This window comes from Nuphar pumila, chromosome 6 (assembly GCF_984573655.1).
Source record: "Nuphar pumila chromosome 6, dmNupPumi1.hap1.1, whole genome shotgun sequence".
Lineage (NCBI taxonomy): Eukaryota > Viridiplantae > Streptophyta > Magnoliopsida > Nymphaeales > Nymphaeaceae > Nuphar > Nuphar pumila.
In genome coordinates, this window is record NC_143254.1 from 132,196,794 (window position 1) to 132,212,133 (window position 15,340).

Sequence of the window (15,340 nt, forward strand, 5' to 3'; positions counted from 1 at the left end):
AAAGAATTTTGGTAACCAAGTTTTTAGGGTCATTCAATGGAGGTCACATGGTAATTTTCCCTGTGTCTTGGTCCAAATAGATAGCATTGGCTTGGGACTCTATTTCTTTCTTAAGCTACTTGCTTGGTCTTGACCCTACTTTAATGCCAAGAATTTGGGTCCATCTTGGAATGACTTTTGCCCTATCTTCCAAGTCTACTAGGACTTTTGAAGTGACTCAGATATCGCTAGAGAAGGCACCCGAGGATAACATTTCTTGAACTTGGTGTTTCGAGAATGGATTATGATAAATTCCTAAGTCCTAGTTAGAAGTAGAGGGCTTACTTTCCCTTGTCAAGATTAGCTCTCCTTTGTCCAAATTATCTTGCACTATATTTTTTAGGGCCATGCACACCTCTATGTCATGTCCTACTAGGCGATGGTATTTGCAAACTTCGTTGGGTCTTTGCCCTTTATAAATGGCAGGCCGGGAATTAGTAGAAGCATCAATACACTTGCTTCGATTAATATGATCATCACTTCTTCATAGCTTTGGTATATCTATGTAAACTTTCTATTCTTGGCCCATTGGTTCTTGTACTACCTTTGTTTTGTTTGCCTATTCTCCTCAAAGAGCTTCTAACTAGTATGCTTTAGTTGGATTTGGTTCTATCCTTGATCCCTTTTGTCCACTTTTAGCTTCCAATCATTGCAATCTTTTCTATGCTATTTTTTATTTTCATTATACTTTACAACAATGACTTATTTTTCTTGAAGCCTTCCTTCTTATAGTTATCTTTCTTACTAGATCATATCTTTAGGATAATCTCTTCATAAAGACCTCACTTTATCCCTATTTTGATTCAGTTCTTCCCTCTTCTCTTTTTTTCTAAGGATTTTTCTTCTTTTTTTATCTCAACCCTTTTCTTAGGTTCGAAAATTTCTTTCTTTTTGGAGATGTACTCACTTTCTGATTTAGAAGAGGTGTTATCATGCTTGGGTCTTTTCTTTTCTTTTCTTTTCTTTCATCATTATTTGGTTCCTCTATCCTTTTAAGGTACTTTACTTTTCTGAAAATTTCTTCCTCTTTTGATGAATAATCCTGGCACTATCTTGGTACCCTTCTTTCATATCCCCTCATATTTTTTATATATTTTTAGGTCTCCTTTTCTTGGAGGGGTATTCCTCATCAGACGAGTCTTCATATTTCTTAGGTACATTCTTTCATTTTGGTTGGTACTCTTCTTGATAGTACATGATTCTTCTTCTACGGTAATATTCTTCTTCTTCCTTAGATTCTTCATGATGTTTTCTAGCTTCCTTGATTTTAGGTATTTCTTCTTGATATCTATTTTCCAAGGTTCGTAATTTTCTAAGATAACGTTCCTTCTTTTCATCTGAATTCTTATAGTATTTCTTGCTTCGAACTTCCTTAGATCACACTTTTCTAGGATAGGTTTCATCATCGTCACCTGAACTTTCATATTTCTTCTCTCTTATGATTTTCCTGGATTTCGTTCTTCTGAAATAATCCTTCTCCTTTTCTGAGCTGTCATAACCCCTCCTGCTTCTAACTTAGGTCTTACTTTCTTGAGGTAAAGTTCAACTTCATCTGAGCTCTCATAACCTTTCCTGCTCCTTACTTTCTTGGATCTTGTTTTCTTAGAACAATCCTCATCATTAGACAATTGTTAATATCCCACACACTTGGCTTCCTTAGGTTTCTTTTTTGGAGATTTATTCTTCTTGGTAGTATTTCTCTCTTCACTTGTGGTTTCTAAGATCTTTCTTATCATTTTTCTCATAAGGTCCTCTTGGTTTATTGTGTGAGATTTCTCTTTCCCAAAACTTTCTTTTGTTGGAGCGTGCTGGACCTTGCGTGATATGTGATCAGACACGTGCTTGCTAAAATCGAGAGTGGTCGAGATCTTTTATGGTGTTCGGCTTTATTCATTTATTTTTCAATAGACCAGTTCATGTAGATCTGAAATGGGGATTAGTAGTTCTGTGTTAATTATACTAAAAAGGAGTGTGTTATTTTTATCATCCTGCATAGCTATGCATATACTGTAATTATCCGAGTTAGCTGGCCTTGTATGCATAATATGGATCTCTTGTTTTTTAGTTTTATGGTCTTGCATATTCTGTTGTTTCGAGTAGGCTGTATTTCTATGTTTTGTTGTCGGTGGAGAGATGAATGATAATAACTTAGAAGTTATGATTAGTATGCCTGCAAACTGAAAACCTGTTTGGCATGCTAATGCTCACTCTTATCAAATACTTTGATATGCTAGTTGAGTCTGGATGTCTAAACCAGTCTATTATTGAGATGCTAGATTGGACCAAGTAACCTGTACATTTCATTCCACCCATCTAGTTAAAATGCATGTTATGTTATTTCCTTGTAAATAGAAATACCCCTAGTTAATTGTAAAGTACATAATAGACATTCTTTATATGAAGGCCAATTAAATTTTGATTGGGGGACCAGACCTAACATATGCCAGATTGTCTTGCTACAACATATGCATACACGCTCAGTTGGTTAGGTAGGGGGTTGCACCTATCATTACCTCCTTATTGTACTTACACCCAACAGTCATACTAATGTTATAGTGATACTCTGACAATATTGTATCTCATGACCAGCATGGGTAATGGTTTCTGGTTATATGTTACTTTGTGTGCATCATATGTAATCCACACTTACATACCCAAATTTTGACGTATTTGATGGTACATGATAGAGCTGGATCTAGTGTGAAATAAATTTGCACTTGCGTAATGTATGATCGATGTATGTCCATGGTCACACCACCCCATGTTCTGACAGGTTAATACTCAGATCACAGTATATGTTGAGAAACTTTGGGTTTTGGTACATGTGCATACATGATATGAATGTGTGCAACCCTGAAATTTCAATTTCTAGATCCGGGTTACGTTCATATGTGTGGATGTTAACATATGTTATGAATGAAAAGTTTCATGTGCCTACATTTATAGGACATGTTTGATTATCGTGCATTTATGAATTGGTTTCAAGTATATGTGCATACATGAAATCAATGTGTGTTTGACATGTACAATCATGCATAAATGTTCTCATGTACCTATGAATTACGAATGAATGCATGTGTGTTAAGTGATTACATGACAACACTTGCACATGAATGGTGAACACATGCATATGATTGTGGTAACTCATGCATATTGTTAAATTGGTTTGAATAGATGTGTATTTGGAGGCATGTTGAGCTCATTGCATACATTGCAAGTTGTTATAATTTTTGCATACGATGCATCGATGGTCTAAATGAATCATCACAGGCCTGAAGAACATTGAGCTTTGGTTTGCTCTTTCTTTAATTATTTAAATGCATCACAATAATCACATTTATATTATGGTTTTAATTGTGCTATTTTATTATTGTCACAGGTGGTAGACTGTGAAGAGCTGCGCATGCTGAATTGCGAGCTTATAGTTGTATGTTGATTTGCAAGCCTATGTTATTAATTTTGTATGTTGATTTGTAAATGTAATTTTATTGCTCTATATTGAACTGTTCTATGTGGTTCCATAGGCGGGAGTCCCGTGATGGTTCTCGCACGGGTAGATGCGAGCTTTTGCCTTGTTTTTGCATGCTGAATTACAAAACTCAATAATTGGCTTTTAATAAAAAGATAATGAATAAGAATAGTGTAATATAAGTTCTGGGATATCTCATCTGAAGTATGGGAATCTCAGAGATCTGGTCTTAGGGAGACTGTGACGATACAAAAACTTTGTGTACTTTATTTTGTCCCCTGAACCTGACATTGAGGTTCCTTCTCCTGACCACGGTTTTAGGGAGAGTCCGTCACTTTACCTGGAGGTGGTGTGTTTAACACAACTATTGTTTTGGTACTAAGGAAGTGACACTTGTAGATGTGGAGTGTATCTGGCATCTCCGACATTAGATGTGTAAGTCTAATGTTCCAATGAATAGTGTTGTTTTCTGATATCGGTCGAGGGCTAAGTTTGAAACCCAGTAATAAAATACAAATTATATGTTAAGCTACCCTGAGAACCTAACTTGACCTCAGAGATTTTATCTGTTTGGTGTATCCGCGGGCAACGATAACTAATTAAAAAGAGAAACTTAATTTGTATGCATTTAATAGGACATGCATATGGAAAGAAAAACTTTAATGAAAGATAATAAAATATTCATGCATTGCACATAAATCATGTATATTCATGCTATGCATTAGAACATGCATATGTTATCTGTTTATCTTAATTGTTATATGATTGGTGGATGCGTGATGTTTAATTTTTAATGCATGTTAAATATCATGTTCTACTTGAATTGTACTTCATGGTATTGATTAATGTTGTTTTATGCCTAATAGATGCACCATGTTGTATAAATGCATTCCTCCGAATTATTGCATGAATTCATATCTGTGGTTATGGGATATTTAAATGATGTTAACGATGTTACATGTCAGTTAGCTCCTGATAAATTGTTGATTGTTGTAGCGTAGACCTTTGTTTATTCTTGTATATGCTGAAAATCACACTTGGCACCCGCACCACATACTTGACACATGATATACCTGCAAGAAAAGTTACAGTAATTCCTACTTAGACAGTTGTAGTCTAATTCTTATAAATATTTTTTTTTCAGGTGAAGAGTAGAGCTTATGAGCGGGTGCGGGATGAGGCATTGGATCGAGATTTTGGATTTACTGTTACAGGGATAGTTTGAGAAACTCTAATGTTATTATTCATTGATAATGAAATGAAATAAATGTTTTGGTCTTGCTCCCCACTGTAATGTTTCGGGATACTTAACCTCATAGTATTACTTGTTTCCGCTGTTTTAAAAAAAATAAAATTATCCTCAAATTTGGGTTAAGATTTCGGGGCGGCATTACAGCTAGTGCAAGTCACCTTGTGTTGGGACGTTGCAGGTTTAAAACCCAATGATATAGTTTGTATAACTGATAGGGGTCTGCATAACCCCAGCTTGCCTTTTAAAAAAAAAACGGGGGGGGGGGGCAACATTCTGGATGCACTTGTGTGAACTAGTGCGTCCAGAACGTAAAGGGTCCATCATTCAAATTGGCCCTAAGAGAACTTTTTAAAATCAATTCAATTCATGATCACACAGACTTCGCTCTCTTGGTTAGGTGGTTGGCTTGTATGTCTCAAGTTGAAGAGATGCCAGTCATGACGGGATGTTTTCCTTGCCACAAAGCCAAAGTTTGGGGCTTGAGCCGGTGGGCGTGCCTGGGGTTTTTTGTCAAGGTCGTCTGGAAACAAGGCTCAGTAAACACTAGCAACCAGGCCAACTAAGGCTTCACTCATCTGATGGGGGTGACTTGTTAATGTCACCAAGTTGATGGGACGTCACAAGTTTGAAACCCAGGAGTGGTGTTCCTTGTCATAAGGTCAAAGCTGGGTGTAATCCCCCGGTGGGCAGCGCGGACCTCAAGGATTTTGCCAACTAGAGGCCAGTCAAAAAAAGTCCGCTAACGACCAGAAAATTGATGGTTTTCTCAGCAGAAATAAATGTCATTTCAATTCATGGTGGCTCTTGCTTGACCTCAACAACAGTAAAACCTAAATTTGGGTCATATTAGCTGTTCAAGTCGCTAAAAAGACCACCATGTGCATCCCAAGCGACACAGAAATTACGCTGGACCAAGCCCATGGACTAACTAGAAGCCCAGGCATGTCCCCTGAAAACTCAGCTTGGAGTTCATAACTTCATATAGTTCCGAGAAATTGAGGTCTCCGACATGGACATGACTAGATTGAAGTTGGCTCAATATGAGTCTTGGTTGAGCATGGATCCATTCTAACTGCAAAGTACTGTAGACACTATTGAACCCAGCCCAAGTCCATGTGAACTCTGTTTGATTTGTCTAAACCAGAGTAATGGTCATAAAGCTGAGTGAGACTTTGGCCATCATACCCTTCTTTCTCCATCTCTCTCCCTGCCAGCTTATCGACATGGACCAATGATGGCTGGTTAATCTAAACAGGGTTAGACATGATTGGATCTCGGTTCCTTTGAGAAGTTTACTAAACTCAACCAACATGTGCAAGAGAGAGAGAGAGAGAGAGAGAGAGAGAGAGAGAGAGAGAGAGAGAGAGAGGTGACCTTTAAGATTCTTTTGGAGAGCTGCTTATAAAACAAGGCAAGAAAGAATTGACAAAAGTGGAGGAAAATAAACAAATCAGCCTCTTTCAAACCCCTATCATGACCATCATTTGCTGATGCAAACAAATTAATTTAAAAGGGAAATTTTTAAAAAACACACCTAAGTTTAGTTATTAGTGTTAATAAAAACACACAAGTTTTGAAAAATGTCAAAAACACACCTAAATTTTATGTTCCCTTAAACATATCTCCGTTTTCTATTGGTTTAACTTGGGTTAACATTAACCCAAATTCAGTTTTGAACATAAAGGAGAAGATTTAGTCAGTTGTGGTGTTGGCAGAGAGAAAGAGAGGTTAAATTAGTAATTTTATGTTCAAAACTCATAATAGCTCCAACTTGCTCCTTTAAACAATAGAATGCACAATTAATCAATGACAGCTTATTCCACCGGTTTTTGCTTGGCTGGGGTCCAGGTCCATTAAGTAGCCCGATTCTCTCCGACGGTTCCTAGTCATCAAAAAACTGTCACACCTACCATTGGGATTCGAACTTGCAACGTCCCAACAGAAGGTGACGTGCACTAGCTGCTCCTACCAGACAAGCTGAGCCCACCGCTGGTCCCTAACAGTTTTTTTTGTGGTAAAAAAAAATCAGAATACCACCGATGTGGTATCCCATGTGGTAAGCGGGGTCCTGTGCCAAGCTGAAGGCTCAAGTTCGAATCCTTCTGCCACATGGGGCTTAAGAGATATCTGGTAGGAGTCTGCCTAACCTCAGTTTGCCTTTCAAAAAAAAAGAAAGAAAGATTCAGAATACCAACGAGGGTTTGCTGGTTCAAAACCCAGTGGTACTTTGAATAATAACTGGTGGGGTTCGGACTAACCCCAGCTTGCCTTTCAAAAACAAAAAAGAAAGAATCAGAAAGAGAATATCTTATGTCATTAGGATACATTAGGTAGGCATCGGATTATTATTTTTTGCCCCAACCACTGTATAATAAACGGTTATACCTTTTCATTATTTTTGACACTTTGCTAAGTAGATGTAGAAGAGGTGGTTTAAAACAATGAGGTTGTTTCAAGGGCTGGGCCCCACACCATAATCACAAATATAAATGATAAACTTAAGAATAATTTATAAAAGGCTGCCCGATGTTTCAATTACTACATATGGCTGCCTGATTTTTATATTTAAGTTTTAAAGACTTGCTTGGCTAAAATGCCCTCATGAGTGATCTCTTTATTGAAAAGCATAAGTTGAGTTATTTGTCCAGAGAAGGGATAAAAATGTCATTTTTCGCTTCAAACAAGTATTTAAAATGAATTCAAATAAAACAGGAGGGCAAATGGAATAACTAAAACATTGTGAGCTCTTTATAAATTGCTCATAAGTTATGTAGCTTCTCGTAAATTATTCGAAATTCAAATGTATTGGAAATGTATTACAAAATGCTAGCCAAAAGTTAAGGGTGCAATTGCATGCAACCAGTATTACCATGTTATTATGATATTAGGTCATATTTATTACCAATTACTGGATTCTTTACATGTTTAGATACCTAACATTGTGTTGAAATGCTTTATAAGAAGAAATTATTTAAATAGAAACTAAATATTTAAAATGTAATGTCACAATGTAAAAAATGAAAGGCGACTCATTCTTTTTTTTTCTCCCCTTTCTCATTCTTTGATAACAGGAAACAAACTCAGCTTCCGTTTTCATTTTATTTTCAAATAAAATATATTTGAATATTATCAAAGTGTTCAGCCTGAGTACGATTATAATTGTGTTGGACTGAGCTCAGGCCTAATATGGGTTGAGCCAGTTTGGCCCTTATCGGGTCGGGCCAGCCCGATGTCCATCCCTAGAAACATGGGGGTCACTTTCCTTGCCGAAGGCAGCCTCCTATTTTCAATGAGGACATCCCCAGCGGGGTTCGGACGTGTTCCGCGGGATGCAAACACAACCTAAATCTTTGTTTCTGTCTAGCTCAAACTAAGCTCTCTGACCGACTGAGTCGAAAGCTGGACCAACTTTTGTCAACACGGCTAAGCTCGATCCTATTTAAAGCAAAGCCAACCAAGGGCTCGACACAAGTCTGTCACAACTCAAACTGCAAGTGTCCATGTAAAGTAGTATGTCATGAGACATTGAAAGGATCTAACAACCCCAATAAAGCTGTAAAAATCATGTTCAAATAAGAGAAGGTGGAAATGAGAGGGACAACATTGTAGCCTTGTCCAACTTGATTCGTCAATAACGTCCTTAATTTTGTACCACACCCACTGGCAATTAAAGTGGACTCTATATGTGGGTCACATGATGTCGAACCCAAAGGGTACAGGTTATATTCAAGGTAGCCATGAGAGGAGACCCAGTGCTTGGACCAAGTACCATACAAGATGGATACCTAACAGGTTGCGTTAAAGGGAGGGGGGCATGGGCTGTTAGTGACTGGACTTGGAGATGCAAATGGGTTGGATCCAGGATGAGCTGGGTTTTGCAACTTTTGGCTGTTCCTAATCCAACTCCACCATGTATTTGGCTGTTCCAGATCCAAAGCGTTTGCATCTCCAATTGAACTGATCACTAAGGGAAGGGGCCTTGGGCTTTTAGTGATTGGACCAAGTACCTTGCATGGTACTTGGTCCCGTCACTGGATCCTCCCTCTACTACTACTACTACTACTAATAATAATAATAATAATAATGATAATAATAATAATAATGATAATAATAATAATAATCATAATGATAATAATAATAATAATAATAATAATAATAATGCCATTGAAATTGCCTATTCAGCTTGATGCATAGCATAAACAAGCAATATGATTGGGAAAATTATTCCATCATATCATATTCATGCTGAAGGAAAAGCTTCCATGATTTTTTTCCACATGTAAAAATAGTAGTGGATTTTTTGCTAAATCCCCCCTTTCATCTTTTTAAGTTTTTTTAAAGCCCCTAATATCTATAAGTAGTCTGCTTATTTTCAAGTTGCCAACATTATTTCTAGACAATATTGGTAGTAGTCACATCATTTAAAAGTTTGCAATAGATGATATTATAGCAATAAAAATATCATGATAATCTTCATTTATCATAATTTTTTTGCAACTTGAATATGCTTTTTATTATGCCCCTCTCTCTCTCTCTCTCTCTCTCTCTATATATATATATATATATATATATATATATATATAAGTTGTAGGAACTACTCTTTCATATCTTCTGTATTATTTTTATTTTTAGAAAAATGGCTTAATTGGCCCTAGCTTTTATAAAAAATACCATTGCTAACCTCAAGTTAGAAAATATAATGAACATGATCAATTTATTATTTACTTGACACTGTTAGCCTTTGTGGCCTAGAAAATTAGGCGTTTAGTTTCTCAGGCGACAATTTAAATGCCCCCTGATTTTTCCATGAGACAACTGATTTTCCAGGCAACAATTACATTACCAAGGCGTCTAATTTGTTAGGTAATATAAGGGTAAAATTGTCAACAAAAATATTAAGTTGCCATGTTTGGCACATTTTGAGTAGTGAATTGGCCATGTTTGACATATTTCTTTAGTCTTGGCCAAAACCAATGTTGTCAGTATCTGTTTCGGCCTGTATAGTTTGGCCAATGATTCAGGTGAATCGGATACCGATACTCAAGAGAATTGTTTTAAATTGGCCAAAAAATAATAAAAATTTATTATGTGTCAATCAGAATGTGACACCTGTTAAAGCTATTAAAATAATATAAATAACAAATTCAAGTATTTTTTATATTTATTAAAATATAGCCGATTCAGGAGTGAAGCCTATCGATTTTCTACGGATACGACACCTATAGGCAGCAATACTGACAACATTGGCCAAAACAAAACAATGAATGGTGCCAAAAGTGAGTACCATCTACTTCATTTTCCGTTTTATTTTTAATAAACATCAATATACTTTCTTGATATATATATATATATATATATATATATATATATATATAGAAAACGCTGACATGTCCTCATAAATGGCCTTGTCCAGTTGGTGACCGTGACCAATTCCCGGATTTGACTCCAATGTCATCAGGCTCCATTTGCATATTTTGCACAGTTAGGATTTGGTGGTCCAATCCATGGTTGGGCTCTAATCAAGCCCTTGTTCTGACATGTAGCAGATCCCAATCCAAGCATGTATTGTTTCATACCCAAAATCATCAAGACCATCAACAGTAGCAGCAGCAGCAGAAACCAAATTTTATATATATATATATATATATATATATATATATATATATATATATATATATATATATATATATATATAGAGAGAGAGAGAGAGAGAGAGAGAGAGAGAGAGAGAGCTTCCATGCCCTATTGAAACACGTTCCTCTCTCCCTCCTGTCAAGCTTGTACCTGAGAGTTCAAATAAGATGCACAGACCAAGACGAATTGAAATAGAAATGTTAAAAATCAATACTAGGTGACCCTCTGAATTGGCGATCTTTGTAGATCATGGTATGATTTTGGAGGCTTAGGCCTCATGTTTTTCTAGATTTAAGGCTAATTGCTAGCCTTTTGATTAGTTGTATCACACAATCTAAGACCCTCTGTTCCATAAATTCTTTTTCTTTCAAGATTTACACATGTTTCATGAAAAGAAGGACCTTTCTTGGAAAGGGCACAGATTTTAAAATATCCTGCCAGCTCAGTTTTCCTACAAGGATGCTTTCATAACAGGAGAGGTATGAAAGGATTTGCAGGTGAGAAGTGGTAGGTGGTGGGAAAAGCACATATTTGTGCCAATACTTTTCTACCATGACAATTTGATGTTTGTTTCACTCTTGATGTGAAATGAAGGAGAAAAAGGATGCTAACTCAATCATTCCCCACTAAAATTGCATGAAACAAACAAGTCCTAAATGTGCATGGAGGTGGGACGCACACCTGCCAGCATGGCAAATTCCTATGTCAATCCCAGGATGTTTGTTTTACCCATGACTGGAAATTAACAACTGCCACCATGGACCTTTCATATGAAAACCAGTTTGCTCATTTATTTCGTGGGAAAATGACTTGTTTTCATATGAAAATGGGTTATTTTCCCATGATGAATGAAACACATCCATAACAGAAAATGGGTCGTTTTCCCATAATGAGTGAAATGACCACCCATAAAACCCATGACGTGAGCCCCATGTTTTCATAGGAAACCGCTGGTTCGACAGGTGTGCCATTCATACATCACCCTTGTAAGAAATGGGTAGCAAAATAAATCTGAATTTTCTTAAAAAAAGATGAATATGATAGAATTGAGTGTTTGCCCATATTGGATGGCCATCTTTTGGACTTAGAAAGTCTACCGGTCCAACTTCACTTTTTAAATTGGCTTTCACATATTGGTCCAACTTCACTTCACAATCTGAATTTATAGTTTTTGAAAAGAAAAAAAAAAGTGTTACTTACGTGGCACATTGTAATTTTTTTGCAAAACTAATAAATAACCATTCGTAACTCCTCTCTCTCTCTCCAATAAAATCACACCACATGTGGAGTAATGAAAAATGCACCCTCCATCTATTTCCAATAAAAATGCTCAAAGTCTTTATTATTAAAACACCTCTCTCTCTACCCCTTGCGCAAGCCGAAATGTGTTGACTCTCTGAGGGCAAGGTTGGGGGTGGTTTCTCCGTTTAAATATTAAAAAAAGGCCTCTCTCCCTCTCTCTCCAATAAAATCATACTATAAATCAGGTAACGAAAAACCCACCCTCTATTTCTTTCCAATAAATATGCTCAATGTCTTTATTATTAAAACACCTTTCTCTCTCTCTCTCTACAAATAACCATAAAGCACTCATAACCAAAACGACTTGCAGTGCATCTTTAATTCATTTCAAGTATCCAAATGCCATCGTGCTATACCACCTTAATTTCATTAACTGCCAACTGTTATCACAGGAACGCCCCTCGTTTTCCTATATATGTGAAAATTTATTCACCTTCCTTTCTATCTAATGAGCTATTTTCTCACCTTTTAACTAGGGAAGGTATTTACTTATTTTTTCATATTTTAGCCAAAGTTTTTTGTTCTTTTTCGTCTATAAATGAGTTAAAATGGATAGCCTTTTTATTCAACCACAATCACCCACCTCTCTTTCCAAAAAATTGATCAACTTTTTCGTACACCATATGCACTTTTTTTTTATCAGAAAAAATGTACTCTCTTTTTTATCCTTTAACCATGTCAGGTGGCTCCTTTTCACATTTTAAATGTGACAAAATATATTTAAATTAACTTTCTTCTTTTTTTTTTTAAATTAGGTGCATGCGTAAACAAAAGAGGATAATCTTTTGTATGTTTTTTTCTCAACAAATTTGGGTTTTTTGGTTGCATTTTAACTTAGAAATACATTTTGATGTGTTAGCATGAATGTATTTCTACGCCTTTATCCCCCTTATTTTTTTTCATAAATTAAAGTGTTAAGAATTATTGTTTTCTAGATGCATGTTTTGATAAAAATAATAAGATATCATATCTTAAATGTGCATCTGTTTATATTATATAGCTATTTTGTTGTCGTAGTTTAGGAGATCATGTTTGATATGATTTTAGATAATGAAATATGGATTGCTTTTGCAAGTATATATGTGCATATATGCATGACTGAATTGAATGTTGAGTGATTAATATGAATGAATATCAAAATTAAATGTTTGTGCAAATGTTTGCATGTAAAGCATTACATGTATGCAACGAATATATCATGAATATGAAGTTGAAGTGAATGAATCATGCATATGAACATGAATAGATCATGATATGTATCATGCATCAAAGCATATTTAAATGTGTCATGTATCATGCTTGAGGGCATTAATTAGATATGACATAAATAGTGCATAAAGGCATGAAAGGGTTATCCGGTGAGAAAATAACAATGAAATGTAACATATGACTTTAATAAAAAGATAATCATAGGACTACAGATCCAAATAAGATAGCAATGAAATCGGTCTATCAAAGATGCTTGGGTCGGTGCCGATGTTAAAGAGATGGTTGAGTCTGTTCCGATCTCATATCTTCTTTAAAAAAAAAAATGGTACAAACCTCTTAAGATATTATGATGTTGACTACATGTGTCTCGTCTCTGCCCTATAGAGGTTATGAAGACAGGCCTACCTGAGATTCACATGGTAGGGTAAAAAACTCTACAGAGTAAGGAAAAATGTTCATTTTGTTTTTAACTTGGATAACACACACGAGAATAGGATATATATAAGGACTTTGTGTTCATCTCTCATTCGCTGCATTGCAGGATTTACTACCTGGGATAAACCTAGTTAAGTCATAGAAAGAAAAAATAGAATACATAAAATAATAAATGCTTCTATAATTATTTTTTGCATAATCTAGCATTAAATGCTGCAGAATCCTGACATGGTAAAGCAACAATGTGAATAAAAGAGATTAGATGACACAAGAGGGTGATATAGATACACAAAGGTCTACCATCCCAGAGAAGATTTTGGTTGCTCAACCCTAAGCTACATGAATTTTAAGATGTCAAACCATCAAAGGTAAAAAGCAAGGCTCATCGCTCATTTAAAAGTATGAGAATATATTCTCATACAAGGATGATGATCAATAGCAGCGACTCATTAACGATGACACAAAAAATTGTTGCTATTGCTGAAGTTAAATTGTCGCATTAATGTTGGCTTTATATCTCATCGTTATAGATATATTTATAATGGTGACTTTATATATCGTTGTTAATGATATGTCTCTAACAGTGATTAATAAATGACACCGTTGTAGATTGTCTTTAACGGTGACATATGTAGCAGTTAAAACATTTTTATGGCAATATTTAACCGCCATTAAATGTCACCATTATTGCCGCTATAGGGTTTTATGCTATAACAGATCTTGTATGTTGCCGTTATAGATGTGTCATTAACGGCAACATGTGCGGCCGTTAAATATACATATAAGGATTAAGGTCAATAGTGATGACATTTTAACCGTGACATTTATGTCGCTGTTATAGATTACTCTATAATGACTAGATATAAATATCACCGTTATTGAGTCTATAATTAGGGCCCGACGGACCCTTTTGAATTTTTTTTCACTCTTTGCGCGGCTGACGCCCCCATACCCCGACCCCCCTTTCGAAGGACTCTCTCTCTCTCTTCTTCCCTCTTCTCTTTCTTCTTCTTTTCCCCAGTTGCTGCCTCTTTTGAAACCAGCCTGGGCTGAAGGCCCAAAACCTTTCTGGTGTCCTGCCTGAGGAGTTTGCTAATCTGACCTTCCTCCAGATAATGTAAGTAGATTATTGATCTGATTTTGTTGTGATTATCTATAAATGGCTGCTAGTGAGAACCATTTTTGGTTGATAGTTGTCTTTTCTGATTTCATGTTAAGCTGCTTCTATTTGAAATCTATTTTCCAAGAAACAACAATCCAAATTGAAGGGTTCTGTTACTAGATATGCCCAGCTGTTGACGTGAATGAACTTATGGAATGCAGGTCGTTCGGAATATGATTAGTCTAAAACTCAATATTGATGACTTATTTGTGATCCATAATCCTTTTTGTTTACTTATTTGTACTGCAATGAGATCTTTTTTGCTTGGGTTTCCAAAAGAAAAGAGAAAAGACGTCTTTAGGCTATCTGTTAATTGAAATGAGAGTGGTTCATAAGTTTATTTTTCTGGAATTTCCTTACTCTGGTGAGGGGAAATATGCAGTTAATGATATTGTGTGTGTAGGCTATTCTCCAGAAGAGAGAACATATTTAACATTATAGTCTACTACCTGATGTCAGCTGAGGAATGACTAGGTCGCTTTGAAGTGCTTGGAGGTGAGTTTGTTTACTGTTGTATGAGTTTGTGCCTGGGAAATTTTTGAGCCATATGTTGGTCTTTTCAGAGGATGAATGAATTTGCCGGAAGTTTTTTCAGAATTTGAGTTAGCAAATGCATCTGGAGTTGGTTAATATTGCTGCAAAATAAATTAAGGGATCTATAATGGAGATTTGGATCAAGGACTGAATTGGGATATGGAGTATACAAAAAGGAATGCAAGTGGGGCTTGGATGCAAATTGTTGTAGTATTTAGTGATTTGTAACAGAAGTTTTGGCAATAGAGGAATGGTGGTAACAATTTTCTACTTGGCTGATGTTCTTCCTCTATTTGGAAGATAT